The sequence below is a fragment of the Lissotriton helveticus genome, chromosome 12 (assembly GCF_964261635.1).
Source record: "Lissotriton helveticus chromosome 12, aLisHel1.1, whole genome shotgun sequence".
Classification (NCBI taxonomy): Eukaryota; Metazoa; Chordata; class Amphibia; order Caudata; family Salamandridae; genus Lissotriton; species Lissotriton helveticus.
The window spans coordinates 456,509,188-456,524,701 of record NC_136073.1 but is presented as its reverse complement, the minus strand read 5'-3'; the positions used below and the strand labels follow the sequence as shown (position 1 = coordinate 456,524,701).

Sequence of the window (15,514 nt, the reverse complement as noted above, 5' to 3'; positions counted from 1 at the left end):
GTGATGTCTCTTTCCCATTGACTGTACATTTTCAGGGGTGCAATACAGTTGTAGTATGTGATGGTGCCTAATGGGTATTTGCGGGAAACATGGGATGGATACATTATACAGAGCTACTAGCCTGTTCCAGGCCCAAATGGTGCAATGCATCGTGTGGATTTCTTGGGTTGGTCTCAGGAGCTGAGTGAAAGTGGCCGCCAGGAGAAGGGCAGGGGACACCAGACCACACTCAATAACAACATGGAAGCCTGTCTGCTGTTATGGAACCAGCGGTGAATGAATTGTACTTGTGCCACCAAATAGTATGCTTTAGAGTAGAGGGCTGCAAACCACCCGTGTGATATGAAAGCTGTAAGGTGTGCAACCAATCCTGGGCTGCCTGCCTGCCTGTCGGTCCATCACAACTTAATCTGAATCCAGACCAGCGACCAAACTCTATTATGTCTCTTCTTTTGTGGCCGTATGCTCCAGTATGTGGCAGAGAAGTCTAGTATTGTCGTTAGACATCCGCATACGTAGGAAACCCACCTGGGAGTTGCTTATCAAGTTGGGTAGGACAGAGTTGAGTCTGGTTGCTAAGATTTTTGCATATATTATAAGGTCCACATTAATAAGGGATATGGGTCTGTAGTTTTTGGGTGACAGATGGTCCTTACCCTCCTTTGGGATGACTATTATGTTGGCTTCCGACATGAATTGAGACACAGTCCCTTTATCTGCACAGTGGTTGAAGACCCGCTTCATGGTAGGTTTCAGCTGCTCTAGTAAGGTCTTGTAGAAGGTGGCTGTGTACCCATTCGGCCCGGGGGCCTTGTTATCTTTCATTGATTTGACTGCCATTTCAATCTCAGCAACGCTAATTTCTTGCCCTAATCTCCGTGCGTCTTCACGGGTTAGCTGTGAAAGACCGAGTCTGTTGAGGTATTTTGTGCATGCCTCTAGATCCATGGTCTGGTCGTTTTCGTAGAGTTCCTGATACAACTCTTGAAAGGTCTTGAGGATGTCTGTGTCTTGTGTGGGTTTTGTTGTTTGAATCTGTGATGGATGAGACGGTAAATTGGCTGCATTTGTGTTTTAAGTAGGATGCAAGCAGTTTCCCCACGTTATGTGCTTTGCTTAGGTTAAGGGCGTTATATTTGTTAAACCACAGTCCAGCTCTCTCACTTCTGGATTTTGTTGTATTCATACTTTTTTTTGGTTAGGTCTGCTAGGAGTTTGGTATCCTGAGTGGCCCTGGTATGGATTTCTAGGCTTTTAATGTCCTGTTCGGGCTATGTCAGCTGCAGGTTTGTGTTTTTGTTTATTTTGGATTTTATTTCAATTATTGTGCCTCTAATGGTTGCCTTCAGGGCATCCTATAGTGTGGTGGTACTAGTCCCCGGCGAGTCATTGTTTCTCATTTAGTCCGTTATGGCCTCCTCAATCTTTTCTTTGCTCGCAGGGACTGTTAGGACGTCGCTGTTAAACCGCCACCTCCGGGGTACGCTTCATTGTGGCAGCCGCTCAGCTTTAGGTTAATACATGAATGGTCTGAAACTAATCTAGGTGCTATGTCAGAGTGTTCTATTAGATGTGGTGGAGCCCTGAGATTAGTATGTAGTCTATCCTGCTGTACGAGTTGTGTGGGTTCGAGCAGAATGTAAAGTCCCTAGTGTCTGGGTGCTGGAGGCGCCAAGGGTCCTTAAGGTTGAATTCAGAGCAAATATTTTTGAGTGTGGTGTGTGAGTTAGTCGGCTGATATTGGCAGGATGACTCTCTATCCAATATATGGTCCAGTGGCATATTAAAATCCCCCGCCATTACCATGAGGTAGTTCTGAGGGAAGGTATTTAGTTTGTGTGAAACCCCCTCCCAAAAGGTCGGGTCGTCCGTGTTTGGGCCGTATATGTTAGCTACATGGATTAGCTCCTCTCCCCTTCTCAGATGTGTGACCAGAAGTCTACCCGCTTCATCGTGGTACTGTGCTAGTGTTAGGTTGGATCTTTTAGATAACAGTGTGATGACCCCTCGCTTCTTCCTTTCGGCAGGTGAGCAAGCCATCTGTGAGATCCAGTTGCCTTTCACAAGCCTAGCATCCTCCATGGATAGTTTGGTCTCTTGTAAGAGGATTATTTCTCCTTTAGATTTTGCAAAGTATTCTAGGATCTTCCTGCGTTTAATGGTTGAGGCCTTTGACATTGAGGGATACTATATTTAGGTCAGAAGCCAGGCTGAGAGTGTTACTGTTGGCCATTATCTATGGTAATGTGTGTCTGGCGAGTCTATTCTAACTACCTGATATGTGGTTATACTCTCTTTGTGGGGCCTGGGCTGAATGGTGTTGCTTGCCCCCCCTCTACATCCCCCTGTATGGTATGGCAAAAGGCCTCTTGTAAGCTGCGTGTGGATTGTGTGGGCTTTGTGTGGATATCTATGTCAGGTCTCTCAACTTAGTAGGTTATCAGTACTTGCCAGAACCCTTGTGTGGTAAACAAGAGGTGAACGTGAAAATCTCGAGGATCTGGTCCCCAAAATCACAAACCTAAAATTCAACCGTCAGTTTGAGCCAGATATGGCATACAGGGTCCCCACCTTCAAATCCACAACATTAATATGCAAGCCTCTGAGAGCACAGCACACGGAAGCCATCTTCAACTTTGCTCGTAAAAACCACCAGATCTCATGGAATGGGTAGAAGATCATATTTTCACAGGACTACTCTACCCCCATGAAACCAATTCGTCCCGGCGACACACCCCCAAACCCCTTTAAGTGCGGTAAAAAGGAAGGTAACTGAGCGCAATCACTATGGCCCTACGGATCGGTTGGACTGACGAGTCTCCCTATCTCGCCATAAGCAAGCCAGTGATGTGGCGGTTTGATCAGGTGTTTATAAGTCTCACAATTACTGAGCCTTTCTTGTGTCCTTCTTTCACCCCTTTCTCTCCTGCTTTTTTCTATCATCTTTTTCCTTGTTCTCACTAAACCACGTCAGGTGGGGTTAGCTAAGCATATGTTTCGAAGTAACTGTTAACACTGTTGTACAAACTATGATTGGCTAACCTTGTAACAGAAATGCTAATGTCTTGTCTATAAAAAAATAATAAAATACTTTGAAATCTAACTCTATTATGTCCTGTATAATGGAAGACAGGCTTACAGAGGGGTCTTTTACAACCATCATCGCTTCATCAGCGTACATGGATAATAATGTGTAGCAAAACCCCCATATTTACTCCCCATCTGTAGTGGAATTCATTTAGGGCACACGCCATAGGCTTCACCATCAGGGCAAAAAGAAAGGGCAACAGGGGGAAGCCCTGTTGTGTACCTCATCCAATCACAAAAGGCTCCCACAAGCCCCCATTCAAGCACAGCCTAGTATATAACACCTGTACCTGTTTCACAAATGCCTCACCCAGTCCCATTCTGGGTACTATAGTGTGCATGAAAGGCTATGCAACTGGGTCAAATGCCTTAACGGCATCAAAAAATACAACAACTGGCACATCAGGTTTAGGCTGATGTGTGAGGGCAAAAAGTGAGCGGTCTGCTGTTGAGCGCCCGAGAAAAAGACGGACTGGTCTGGATAGATCAGCCTCGGTATTAATAAAGAAACCGATTTGCCAGCAATTTGGCCAAAATGTTACTATTGACATTGATAAGAGACAGGGGACAATAGGATTCACATTTATTCAGAGGTTTGTCCAGCTTGAGATGTGTGATTCCCTCATTGTCAAGGGTAGGATACCCAGCTGAAACGCCTTATATACAGCTAACAATATGGGTGTCAGCAGCTCAGTGTAGGTTTTTATAAAATTCTACCAGGAAACAGTCACTCCCGGGTGCCTTTCTGTTTTTTAGGTCTCGCGCCTAGCGTTGTACTGCGCAGCAGTGCTCGTGTAGCGCGAGACATTTAGTGAGAGAAAACCGGGGTTACCAGGCTAACCTAGGAATCGCACACGCTTGTGCGTGTGCTTTTCCTTAGGTGAGACCCAATTGGCCTTTACGTGCGTGCGTCTTTTCATGAAAGACTGCACGCAATAGGCCAGAGGCGGGCGCATTGCTCCACCCATGGCCTATTGGTGTCTATTACGTGCTTGGTGCGCGTAATAGACACCAATAGGCCATTGCTCGCAGTAGCGCGTTCGCGCGTACCACTCGCAGGCTTTTTTTTTCAATCGGAAGTGAAAGCGAACGCTTTCCCTGCCGCTTGTTTAATTTTAGGCAGTTTTTTTATTTTAGCAAGGGAAAATATTAATGAAAACAAAAGCTCTTTCACTAAAGTATTATGGCTGAACTAAAATGCGTTGATAAAAATATGTTAATTGTGGCAAACCAACTACACATGAGCCAATCAGTTTGGAGGGCCATGAGGGTTAAACAAGCATTCCAACAGCAAAGGTGGACAGAACAATTAACAAAATTAAGATATTTTCAGAGAGGCTGCTACCTCGTAAAAGGTCCCTAAGGCAGAGTTACATGTTTTGTGCTTCTAACTCGATACATCCCCACATTTCAGAAGAAATGTTGAGTCGACAAACCTACCAATTTCTTCTTGCAGTCTAAGTCGTTCCTGTTCGTTATTTTTAAAAAGCCCAGTGCACACGCCTTAACCGGAGTAAGAAACAAGTGAGCCTAAGGCGGGAATGACTGGTACCTCTTGATGGCCGCCCACTCCAGTGAGCGTAACTGCGCATGTTGTCCAGGTAACGCCACGCAGAGGTCGAAACAAAATGGAAGCATGTGGGGAAGTCCTCTGGTCAGCAATGATGTCTCACTGTAAAGAATGCAAGTCAGGCAGATTCTACCTGACTGCAAACAGACTAGCATGAGGGCCCAGGGTGACATTAAGCAGCAGTGTCTCTAAGAGATGCCACACAGCCCATGGGCACGTGACCTGCCTTCCGCTAGGCAGGAAACCATGCACGAGACCTGCGAGGGAAGAGATGGAAGGTGACGCACTTTGCAGAGACCCTGCCTGCAGCAAACGGGTCGGCCGTCCTCCTTGTTCACAATGTATTTACAATGCCAGACCTTTCACGTTTGCTTCTGCCTACAGAGTTCAATGCTATTTATGGACTCGCCCCCAGGTCGCAGTGCGCCCGGAGCGCGGGCACCACAGAATGCACCTCTATACCCTGTCTAACCTGATCGAAGATTTGGGTCATAGTGTTGCTTGTGTAAAGACAGCTTGCTTGGGGACTCTGCACTTTCATCAATAAATTATCGTTACTTGAGCTTGCTGTTGAGTGCATGGCAGTAGACTTCCTTACCACCTAAACTGTGAAAAATAAACCAATATTTAATAAGAGCAGAGGCCTAAAGTTTTTCTTTAAAGCTAGAGCTGAATGCTGAGGTTGCCGAATATCAATGCTGGTTGGTTTTCATTCCACCGCATATATTTCTCTTCTGTCTCCCTACACTTACTGTGTTATCTCACTTGAACACATGTTCTTTTTCATCCCGGTTTTCTCACTTTGTCACTGTTTACTTATTTTTCGCTTCATCTTCGCTTTTTACCTTTCTCTCTCCTGCACCAGGTCAGAGGCTGATGAGGAATAGTGAGTTTTGGTCCCTAAAAATGAGTGCTGGTGCCGACTGCCTGCAAATATTATTAGACAGTCTGCTTCCACTTGATGAGTTGTATAGGAAAGCCAGTACTTCAGTTCTATGATGGTGAAATGCAAGCCCAACTTGTACAGGGGCCAGACACCTTCCTGCTCCGCATCTTACATGCTGGCACTTGTGCCTCTAATCCAGTGGTCTTCAAACTTTTTAATGCCACACTACAATGTAAAAAAATAAATAAATAAATAAATAACCCTTCGCCATTAGATTTTGCATTCTGTTAAACTGCCAATGTTTAAATATGTCTAAACATACTTAAACATTGCAGTTATAATTATGTTACCCCATTTACACACACCCCCAGGCAGGATATTAATGACAAAATATGTTACTGATGGCCCATTACAAAGTGGCTTACTACTGCTCACTTCTGTATCACTTAAAAACAAAGCATGATGCTTCTCTTGGCCAGAGCCACGTGCCCCCCTGCCCCAGGGATCACTTAAGCCCCCTCCCCTCCCAGAGGGGACCGCCCCCTTAGTTTGAAGACATCTGCTATAATACCACTTAAAAATTGAATGGTCTGGTGACAACCCCTTTTACATCCCTAACAAGGGGAGGCATTTGTAATTTAACCTCAGATGTTGACCTCATTTAGTTGCTTCGTAAGTAGGCGATGAGGATCCATCTGACACTCTCAACCTAAGGTGAATGTATGTCTGAATCCTTAGCATGGATTCAGATATAGTTATGTGTCTAATGAACTGCAGTCCTCTGAAACTAGTGCGCCCGCTCCTCTGCTAGATGGATCATATTGTATCATTTATTTAGTGCCTCATTAGCATGACAAGGCTTCAAAGCTCTTCCATTTGCACGTGGTTCCTGGTGCCACTTTCAGAGTGCTGGCTAATATGATATGGGTTGCAGTTTGGCCTCTACTGGAAGTGCTTGAGTATTGGAGACGTGCTCCATTCATACATAGATGGCAAATTGCTAACTGTGCATAAACCGGAGGTATTTCAGAAAAGTGTGAGCATAAATACGGGCACTGATGTGGGTACCAGCCAACTTTTTTAGGATTGGTCTGTTCAATGCAATTATGTGACTGGATAAAGCCAAGTATTTCATCCAGGTTTCGAGGTGGTTATCAATTATTCTCACTATTGTAGGAATGCACTGAAAAAGAGCTTCACAGCCGGGCTTATGCGATCGTAGCCATTTTTCATGGTTCTACATGCCATCTTTCACGCATTCAAGCCTGTCCACGCTGTGTGTGATCAAACATTAACTTTTAACTTCAACAGCCGCTTTAGGTAGTAGATATACAACTGAGTCAATACAATATACTGCGTGTATAATGAGGCAGGGTAATTGCGGGAGGTCATGTTAAAACTCCATCCTTCTGAACATCCGTTTCTGGAGCACACTCATTGGGCCTCACTTACAACATCAAAATCCTCCACTAATGGAGTACACTGCAACCACCATTTCTTCCTCATCTATGTATTGGAAGAATGGGTAATGACCTGTACCAATTTGGAGAGCACTTTGAACCTCTACAAGAAATAGGAAAGCATTATAAAAGTGCAGCAATGCAACATATTATGCATACATTCTCATTTGTTAGATTTGCCCTATTGAAGTCCCTCATCGCCCAAATTATTATTTTTTAACTTTATTTTCATTTTACTATAATACAATGCAACTAGACCGTTTTGGAACATGTATTGACTCTGCACGACGTATATTTTGCTGTTACGGTGGTAATCCAGTATCTTTGTGAATGAATGGAACCGTAATCACATGTTCACCCAGAGTCGTCTAGTCTGTCCCACTTTCAGACTAGTGCTGTAACCATAAAATTATCGGCCTATACGGTATCCCTAAGAACCCGGGTACATCTCTTATTTTAGTAACAACAATTCTTCTCTCAGGAGAAGTCTTGTGCGCTTAAACTTCTAAAAGCATAAATATAACATGTGTTACTTATCTTGTTGAGGATTTTACAGGGTTTTTCATTGCTGTCAAAGGTAGAAAAAAACCAAAGCTAGAAAAACAGTCAATATTGACAGTGGGTGCTCCTAAAAACGGTGCAGTGAAAGTGATTGGTGAACTGAGTCGCCCTTAGTAGCCCTGTTGAGTTCAGGTTGTGGGTGAAAGTTTTCAATCGGCCACAACTGAGGCCACTGGAATTGAGGCTGAAGGCAACAGAAGTTTCTCACATTGCCTGTCATTGGGTCATAAAGGAGTGCAGAGCACATGCTCATCCAATCCTTGTCCTCTCTGCACCGAACAATGTCGTGTATTCCAATTGTAATTGTGATTCTGTGTGAAAAGTGTGTGAAGGCGGTACACAGCTGTTGAAATATTGACAGGGCAAAAGTCAATCAATCAATACATTTGTAGAGCGCGCTACTCACCCTTAGGGGTCTCAAGGCGCTGGTGGAGGGCGGGGGAGTGCCGCTACTGCTCGAAGAGCCAGGTCTTGAGGGGTTTCCTGAATGTGAGGTGGTCCTGGGTCAGTCGTAGGTGGGCGGGGAGGGAGTTCCACGTCTTGCCCGCCAGGTAGGAGAATGATCTTCCTCCGGCGGTGGTTCTGCGGATCCGCGGGACGGTGGCGAGGGTGAGGCTGGCAGAGCGGAGTTTGCGTGTTGGAGTGTAGAACATGAGGCGGTTGTTGAGGTATTCGGGACCTATGTCGTGGAGCGCTTTGTGTGCAGCGCTTTGTGTGCATGGGTGAGGAGCCTGAACGTGATCCTTTTGTTGACGGGAAGCCAGTGCAGGTCTCTCAGGTGGGCTGATATGTGGCTGTGGCGGGGGAGGTCGAGGATGAGTCTTGCGGATGCTTTCTGTGTGCGTTGGAGTCTTTTCTGAAGTTTGACTGTGGTTCCTGCATATAGGGCGTTCCCGTAGTCTAGTCGGCTGCTGACGAGGGCCTGGGTGACCGTCTTTCTAGTTCCGGTAGGGATCCACCGGAAGATCTTACGGAGCATGCGCAGGGTGTTGAAGCATGATGATGAGATGGCGTTGACTTGCTGGGTCATAGTGAGAGAGGAGTCCAGGATGAATCCTAGGTTGCTTGCGTGGGCAGTGGGTGTCGGTGCAGTGCCCAGTTCTGTGGGCCACCAGGAGTCGTCCCAAGCGGATGGGGATGGTCCGAGGATGAGGACCTCTGTCTTGTCTGAGTTCAGTTTCAGACAGCTGAGTTTCATCCATTCAGCGACGTTTTTCATTCCTTCCTGGAGGTTGAGTTTGGCGGTGGCTGGGTCTTTGGTGAGGGAGAGCATCAGCTGGGTGTCATCGGCGTATGAGATGATGTTGAGGTTGTGTTTGCATGCGATGGTGGCGAGGGGGCTCATGTAGATATTGAAGAGGGTTGGGCTGAGCGATGAGCCTTGGGGTATGCCGCAGATGATCTCGGTGGCCGCAGAGCGGAAGAGAGGGAGGCGGACTCTCTGGGTTCTGTTGGAGAGGAAAGAGGTGATGCAGTCCAGGGCTTTACCTTGGATCCCGGCGTTGTGGAGGAGGGTTATTAGGGTACGATGGCAGACTGTATCAAAGGCGGCTGAGAGGTCTAGGAGGATGAGGGCGGTTGTTTCCCCGTTGTCAAGTAGGGTCCTGATGTCGTCGGTGGCTGCGATGAGGGCGGTCTCGGTGCTGTGGTTGGCTCTAAATCCGGACTGGGATGGGTCGAGGGATCTATTGGCCTCGAGGAATGCGGTCAGCTGTTTATTGACGATCTTCTCGATAACTTTTGCAGGGAAGTGAAGAAAAGAGACGGGGCGGAAGTGTTTCAGGTCTTTAGGGTCCGCTGTGGTTTTCTTCAGTAGGGCGTTGATCTATGCGTGCTTCCAGCTCTCTGGGAAGGTGGTGGACGCGAGGGAGTTGTTTATGACGTTCCGTAGGTGGGGAGCGATGATGGTGTCGGCTTTGTTGAAGATGTGGTGAGGGCATGGGTCGGAAGGAGAGCCGGAGTGGATGGTGTTCATAGCGTGGGCGGTGTCTTCGGTGCTGATGGGAGACCAAGCGCTGAGGGTGGTTGTCGGGGCATTGGTTCGGTGGCTGGGGGCAGAGTCTGGGAGCCAAAGCTGTCGTGGATATCGGCGATCTTGCGGTGAAAGAACGTGGCAAGGGAGTTGAAGAGGTCTTGCGATGGTGTGATGTCGTTGCTATTGGCGCTGGGATTGGAGAGCCCTTTTACGATGCTGAAGAGTTCCTTGCTGTTGTGTGTGTTGTTGTCCAGCCGTTATTTGAACGATGTCTTTTTGGTGGTGCGGTCAGCTGGTGGTGTTTGCGGGTGGCGTTCTTGAGGGTTCCTATGAGGGTGGTCTTGAGGTCGGTGTGGATCTGGAAGTGTAGGTGTTCGGCGGTGGTGAGGGCATCTTCGGAGTTGGTCGTGACATCGATGGTGTTCCTGTAGATGATGGCGATTCCTCCTCCGGTTTGGTTGACGCGGTCCTTTCGGGTGATCTTGTAGCCGTCCGGGATGGCTATGGCGATGTTGGGGGCTTAGGAGACGTTCATCCAGGTTTCTGTGAGGAAGGCGACGCCTGGTGCTGTTGTGTCGAGGAGGTCCCAGAGTTCGGCGGCGTGCTTGTGGACGGAGCGGGTGTTGAGCAGGATGCACTTGAGGTGGTTGTTGTTTTTACCTGGTCCGGGTGGTGGGGTGTAGGTTCGGATGCAGGTGAGTTTGCAGATTTGTCAGGAGAAGGGTCTGTGGGTGCGCTTCGGAGTGGCTTGGTAGCAGGCGGCTGGTCGGCCGGTGTCGAGTGCGTGGAGGGTGGTGGTGTCGTATCTCAGTCGGGTTTCTTGGTTTCGGCGGTGGCCAGGGGTTCTGGCCCTGGGCGCGGTCCAGGCGCGGACGGGCGCAGACGGGCTTGCCTTTCGCGCGCCAGCGGCGCGCCCGCTGCGCTGCCTCCATATGAGGGGCTATGGGAGGGAGGAGCAGCTGGGAGGCAGGAGCGGGGTGGCGAATGGGGCACCAGGGGGGCGGGGCCGCACGAGGCATCGGCGGGAAGCGCGAGGGAGGGGAGCGGGTGGGGGCGGGGGGAGGGCACAGGGCACTGGCGACTGTGGCAAAAGAAGCAACAATTAGAGGCAGCAGAAACATTAACATTGGCAAAAAGAGGAAAAAACAGTAAACAGTGGTCAAAAAAGGAAAAAGCAGTCCAAGGCAAAGGAAGAAAAGGATGGCAGCAATCACAGGCAACCAGTCGAGGACACAGCGGGCAGCTAGACATCGGCACATGGGGACCGTGTGGTGGCTGAGGGGGGCGACCTACCTGGTGACGGTGTAAATGACAATGTAGTGCTTACAGGGGAGTGATTGTGTTGTAAGTGAGGAAAAGTGTAGTTATTTAGATGCAAAGAAGTGCAAGCAGAAGAGTGACGAGGGTGCTAAACAGGAAATAGATGAGGTGTGAGATATGTAGAAAAAGGGTGTAAGTGTTCAACGCAGTAGGGAACTGCGGAGAAAGTGGTGTGACGGGAAGAACCTGAGTAATTGAGACACTATCCCTTCTACAGACCGTAGTAATGTTAAATTCAGTCTCATATTTTCAGAATTGAAACATTTTCCATTCTAATTATGCACAACAAAATGATTGTTCTTATTCATTAATTGGATTCTTCTAATAGTATTGACAAACTAATAGGGTGGTGTTTTTAATGTGCATGTCTGTTATTGTACTTTTCTGGATGCAATAACAGAAAGCTCACAGAGAGGCACCAAAATACTGGTTGGGTGGCACAGTATGTGAAGAACAGAATATTAGTTTAAATGTTTGAAGCCATTGCCTTATTTACATAGGGAACCTCACTTGTAAAAGATTGTTAGGTATGATTCTTAGACCACACCCCTTAAAGAGAACCCTGCCCCCCAATCATCGGCTGCCTCTTACCTCCTCACCGGTTTGGAAAAGAAAAACACCGGGCACAGTACTGTTTACTTAAGAAGACTAAACAACAACAAGAAATGCCAGTACTGATACGTAATTAAAGACCAATATTTAGAACCCAAATACAGACACCAGTTCATTACTCAGGGCTGCTATTAAATAGCTGTTTATTCGAAAATATTTCTGTAATGCACGATTTTGAATTAATGTTCAAATTCGAAAAACACATACATTTAACAACAAAGGACATCAGGACAGAGTAATAAGGTAAAAATTCATCCAAACTAACACTCGTTAGCCATCAGACATATCACATTCAAACCACTCACGTACAAACATTCAAGCTGAGGGTGTGCTCATTATATCTCAGTGTTCATTTGTTTTTCACGTTGACCTGTGTTTATAAATTTCATGCTGTAAATTATGATGAAAATTACATTGATTTATTTGAATTAGCAACAGTGCATGATTTAGATCATTATAGAATGCTCTAGATTCTTGAGCAGACCTTATACTTCTCCAACTGGTTTATTGGTTTTTCCAGATTGTGTGAGGTATTCAGCTTGAATGTTTGTACGTAGGAGTAGGCCTCTGTCAGGGATCCTAGTGCTTGTTTATAGTGTGGCTCACTCTCATTGTCACCATCCCTGTATCCCTGTATTGAACGTGGAAGCTGATGCGTCTCTGCTTTTTTTAAATCCATGTACTTTGATATGGCGACTATGTTTTCTTTTGTGATGATCTGCTCTTTGTTCTGGACATCGTGCGTTACTTCAGGCATTCATGGGCTGTTTGGAGATTGGGTAATGAGTATGCTGCATCTGGTACAGCCTCAATGACCTAAGAACTAATGGAATGTTCCAATTTCTGACAATCATCATTACTCCAATTATCATTTCCTCATCCAATTATTTTAGGCCCACCCTCCTGTGTCTTGATCCCTGATTGAGATTCCCAGTGCCTGGTGGTGTTAAGTGCGACGTGGCTCCCTTTTATGGTCTCTCCTGCTGGTGAGGCGCAGGTGGTTTGGTGGATGAGATGGTACATACTTTTTTGTTGCAGCTAGATCATGTGGTGCCTATGGGAAGGCGGTCTGACCTCAGTGATGTAAGTACTGGGACGAGGAATGGTAGTTGGTGTAATAAAGACTACTAGTAAGTAATTAGCACAGTTCGGAACACTCTCTACATCAACTGTGGGTCTGCGGACCACTGGGGTTCTGCGGACCACTGGGGTTCTGCTTTACTTGCTCAGAGACTGTTCAGAAAATAAATAATATTGTCAGATTATTCAAGCACACATGCATAAATAAGCAAAATTGAAAAATTGAGATGCACAAATACAGCACTTGTTTGAAGCAAAAAAATTTGAAATCTCCAGCATTCCTACTAAAATATAATTTAGATTTTTGCATGTTTTTGTTTTGTGAATTAAACAAAATATTTAATAATTTGTGTATTTGTTTGAGGTATACTTGCTTCTGTATTATAGTAGAAATTGCCGTTGTGGGGGGTTCCTGGCTCTGAGTAGTGATTCAGGGGAGGTCCACAGAGGTCAAAAGGGTAAGAACCTACTCTACAGCCATAAGTGAATTATTGGCAATTATCTTCTTCCTCAAAGAAACGGTTTAACTAACATTTTAACCAGTTCAATCTGCAGAGTGCCAAAGCACAGAAGTAGGCATCAAAAAATCTTTAGGATATATTTTCCCTGAAAAAGTAGTAGCCTTCTCCCTAGTTCGATATCGCCTTATATGCTAACATGAACTTTCTTCTAAAGTATTGTCCACCTCATTGTAGTTTATTTTATCCGCTGTCCACATGCATTTACCCGATGACCTATTGCACGAACCAAATATATTAACACATTGTGCAATAGCGAACTTTTTTTTAAGGAGTGTCTCTTTTCCTGGAACACCGAGAGCCTTCCCAACCCTTTGAACACGTCATTATAATTGAAGTACAATTGTGCCACTCCCGGTGTAGCCAGTAGAGGCTGGCTCTTAAGAGGAAGAGTTCCCATTGGACGGAGTGCTTCCGCTCCTACCCTTTAACCGGTCACGTCACGAGCGTGCAAAAGCTGTATAGTAATACGAGGAAGTGGAAATGTATCTAGGAGACCGAGGATGGACCTAAAGGGAGAGAGTTAGTTAGGACAGACATATCGCGTCAGAGGACATACCCTACGAGACTCCTGCACACTGAAAAAGAAAAACAATACGTTAACGCGATTAATTCGTGCCTGCCGAGAAGAGGGCGTCTGCTGTATTTTATACTGCGACTGTTAGCGAACAATACTTACTTTTTCACAGCTGCATAATCATCAGACACTTTGTCCAGGTAAGAAAACAAGGGACATTTTATCGTGCAGACATTATCTGTCGCATCGGTAAGAGTAAGTGGACGTACTTGCAATCATTAATCTAAAGTGCATTTAACTATATAATGGAACCGTCCCCTTGACTGATCTGAGCATGTTTGGCTATTGCGAGAATCACTCATTACCTCCTCGTCCTGTCTCCCCGTCCCATTCCTTATACGTGAGCAGCTAGTCTGCTCCCCAGAAACCTAAAACCTAGCAGAGCTTTTCAGCACTTCCCCCAATATGGCGCCACCAATCCGGTGAGGATAAAGGGGGAAGTGCGTCAGAGAACATCCTGTTCTTTTTTTTCTGACTTCGTCAGTTGCCTTCATGCCTAGCGGAGCTTCGGTTCGGGTAAGTGTCCCTTCTGATTTTTAGTTTGTTTCTTTTGGCAGCCTGCTGTAGCGGCCGCTTTTTTCCTTGTGTTTGGGGTTGGTGCTGGGAAATGTGCGTTTTTCTTTTGTGCCTTCTCACGGCCTGCTTTAGCGGCCGTTTGTGCCTATTTCTTTTCCCTGCCCCTCGCCCTCTGGTACTCGGCCTGCTTTGGCGGCCGCTCCTCTCACGGGGGTCCCGTCTCGCCCTGCTTTAGCGGGCGGGGGCCATCTGTTCTTTCCCTGCGGCGCGGAGCGTCCTTGGGTTTGCTGCCTCCCCTTGTACTTGGGGTTGGTGCTGGGAATTGTGCGTTTGTGTTTTGTGCCTTCTCTCGGCCTGCTTTAGCGGCCGTTTGTGCCTGTTTCTTTTCCCTCGCCCTCTGGTCCTCGGCCTGCTTTGGCGGCCGCTTCTCTCACAGGGGTCCCTTCTCGCCCTGCTTTAGCGGGCGGGGGCCATCTGTTCTTTGCCTGCGGCGCGGAGCGTCCTTGGGTTTCCTGCCTCCCGTTGGTGTTTGTTGGGAGGCCGGTCGCTTTTTTTATGCGTCCGCCCCCTTACCACCTGGCTTGCGTGGTCGGGTGCCTCGATGGCTCCTTCTTTGGCTGCCTTGCTCCTCCTTATTGGTGGGGCGTGTGTACTCTCTGGCCATGTTGCCTGGTGGCCCTCTGGTTTGGCCTTCCCCTTCTGCTGCTGTGGTGGGGCCCGTTAGGGGTGTTTGTGGGGCACTTGCGGCGCGCTGTGCGCTTGGTGCTTCATCCACTGCTACGACCTGAGTTCACCATGGTCGCTGGACTGCGGCCGTGCCTCCCTTATGTGGCCTGTTTTCGTTTGGTTTCCTCGCGGTGGCCTAGTGGTTCGGGCCTCTTGCTTTGTGGATGCTGGGTCTGGTGGCTCAGTGGCCTGTTGCATCCGCTGCTGCGGCCTGTGTTCTCGGCCTCATGGTCTTGGGTTTAGGTCCCGGCGGGTCCGCTCAGCCTTTCATCCCTCTGAGGTCGATGTGGTGCTGCCTTTGTGTTTGGTGGCGATGCTACATCTGTCTTTTGTGCTCCACGTGTCTTTCTTGCGACGCATGTTGTCAGGTGTTTTCACTCCTGGTGCTTCTGTGGTCGTGTTTTGCCTGGTTGGTCCCTGGTTGGGGGTCTGCCTGGGTGTGCCGGTTGCTGTGGGTTTTATTCCCCTCTTGGTCCGAGGTGCTGTTGCTCTGGGGTAGGTCTTGTGCCTTTGGTGGTGTCCTCCCTCACGAGCCTGGTTCACTGCCTGCCCGTGCTGTTGTTTGCCCTCCCTCTGCCGCTGTCAGCGGGTGGAGGGGGTGGTTGGACATTCCTACACTGCCTCTT

General features: G+C 47.5%; 1 protein-coding gene across 2 annotated transcripts in view; it reads left to right on the top strand.

Moving 5' to 3' along the window:
- Positions 1-15,514, top strand: part of FBXL8 (F-box and leucine rich repeat protein 8) — a 122,438-nt gene that overhangs the window by 66,333 nt on the left and 40,591 nt on the right. Inside the window, exon 1 of one of the 2 annotated variants that reach the window (XM_078671583.1) lies at positions 13,434-13,786. The exons of the other annotated variant lie outside the window; for it this stretch is intronic. The gene's annotated coding sequence lies outside the window, so the exon portion shown is untranslated. Of the gene's footprint in view, positions 1-13,433; positions 13,787-15,514 lie in introns of those variants that run through there. 2 annotated transcript variants of the gene reach the window in all.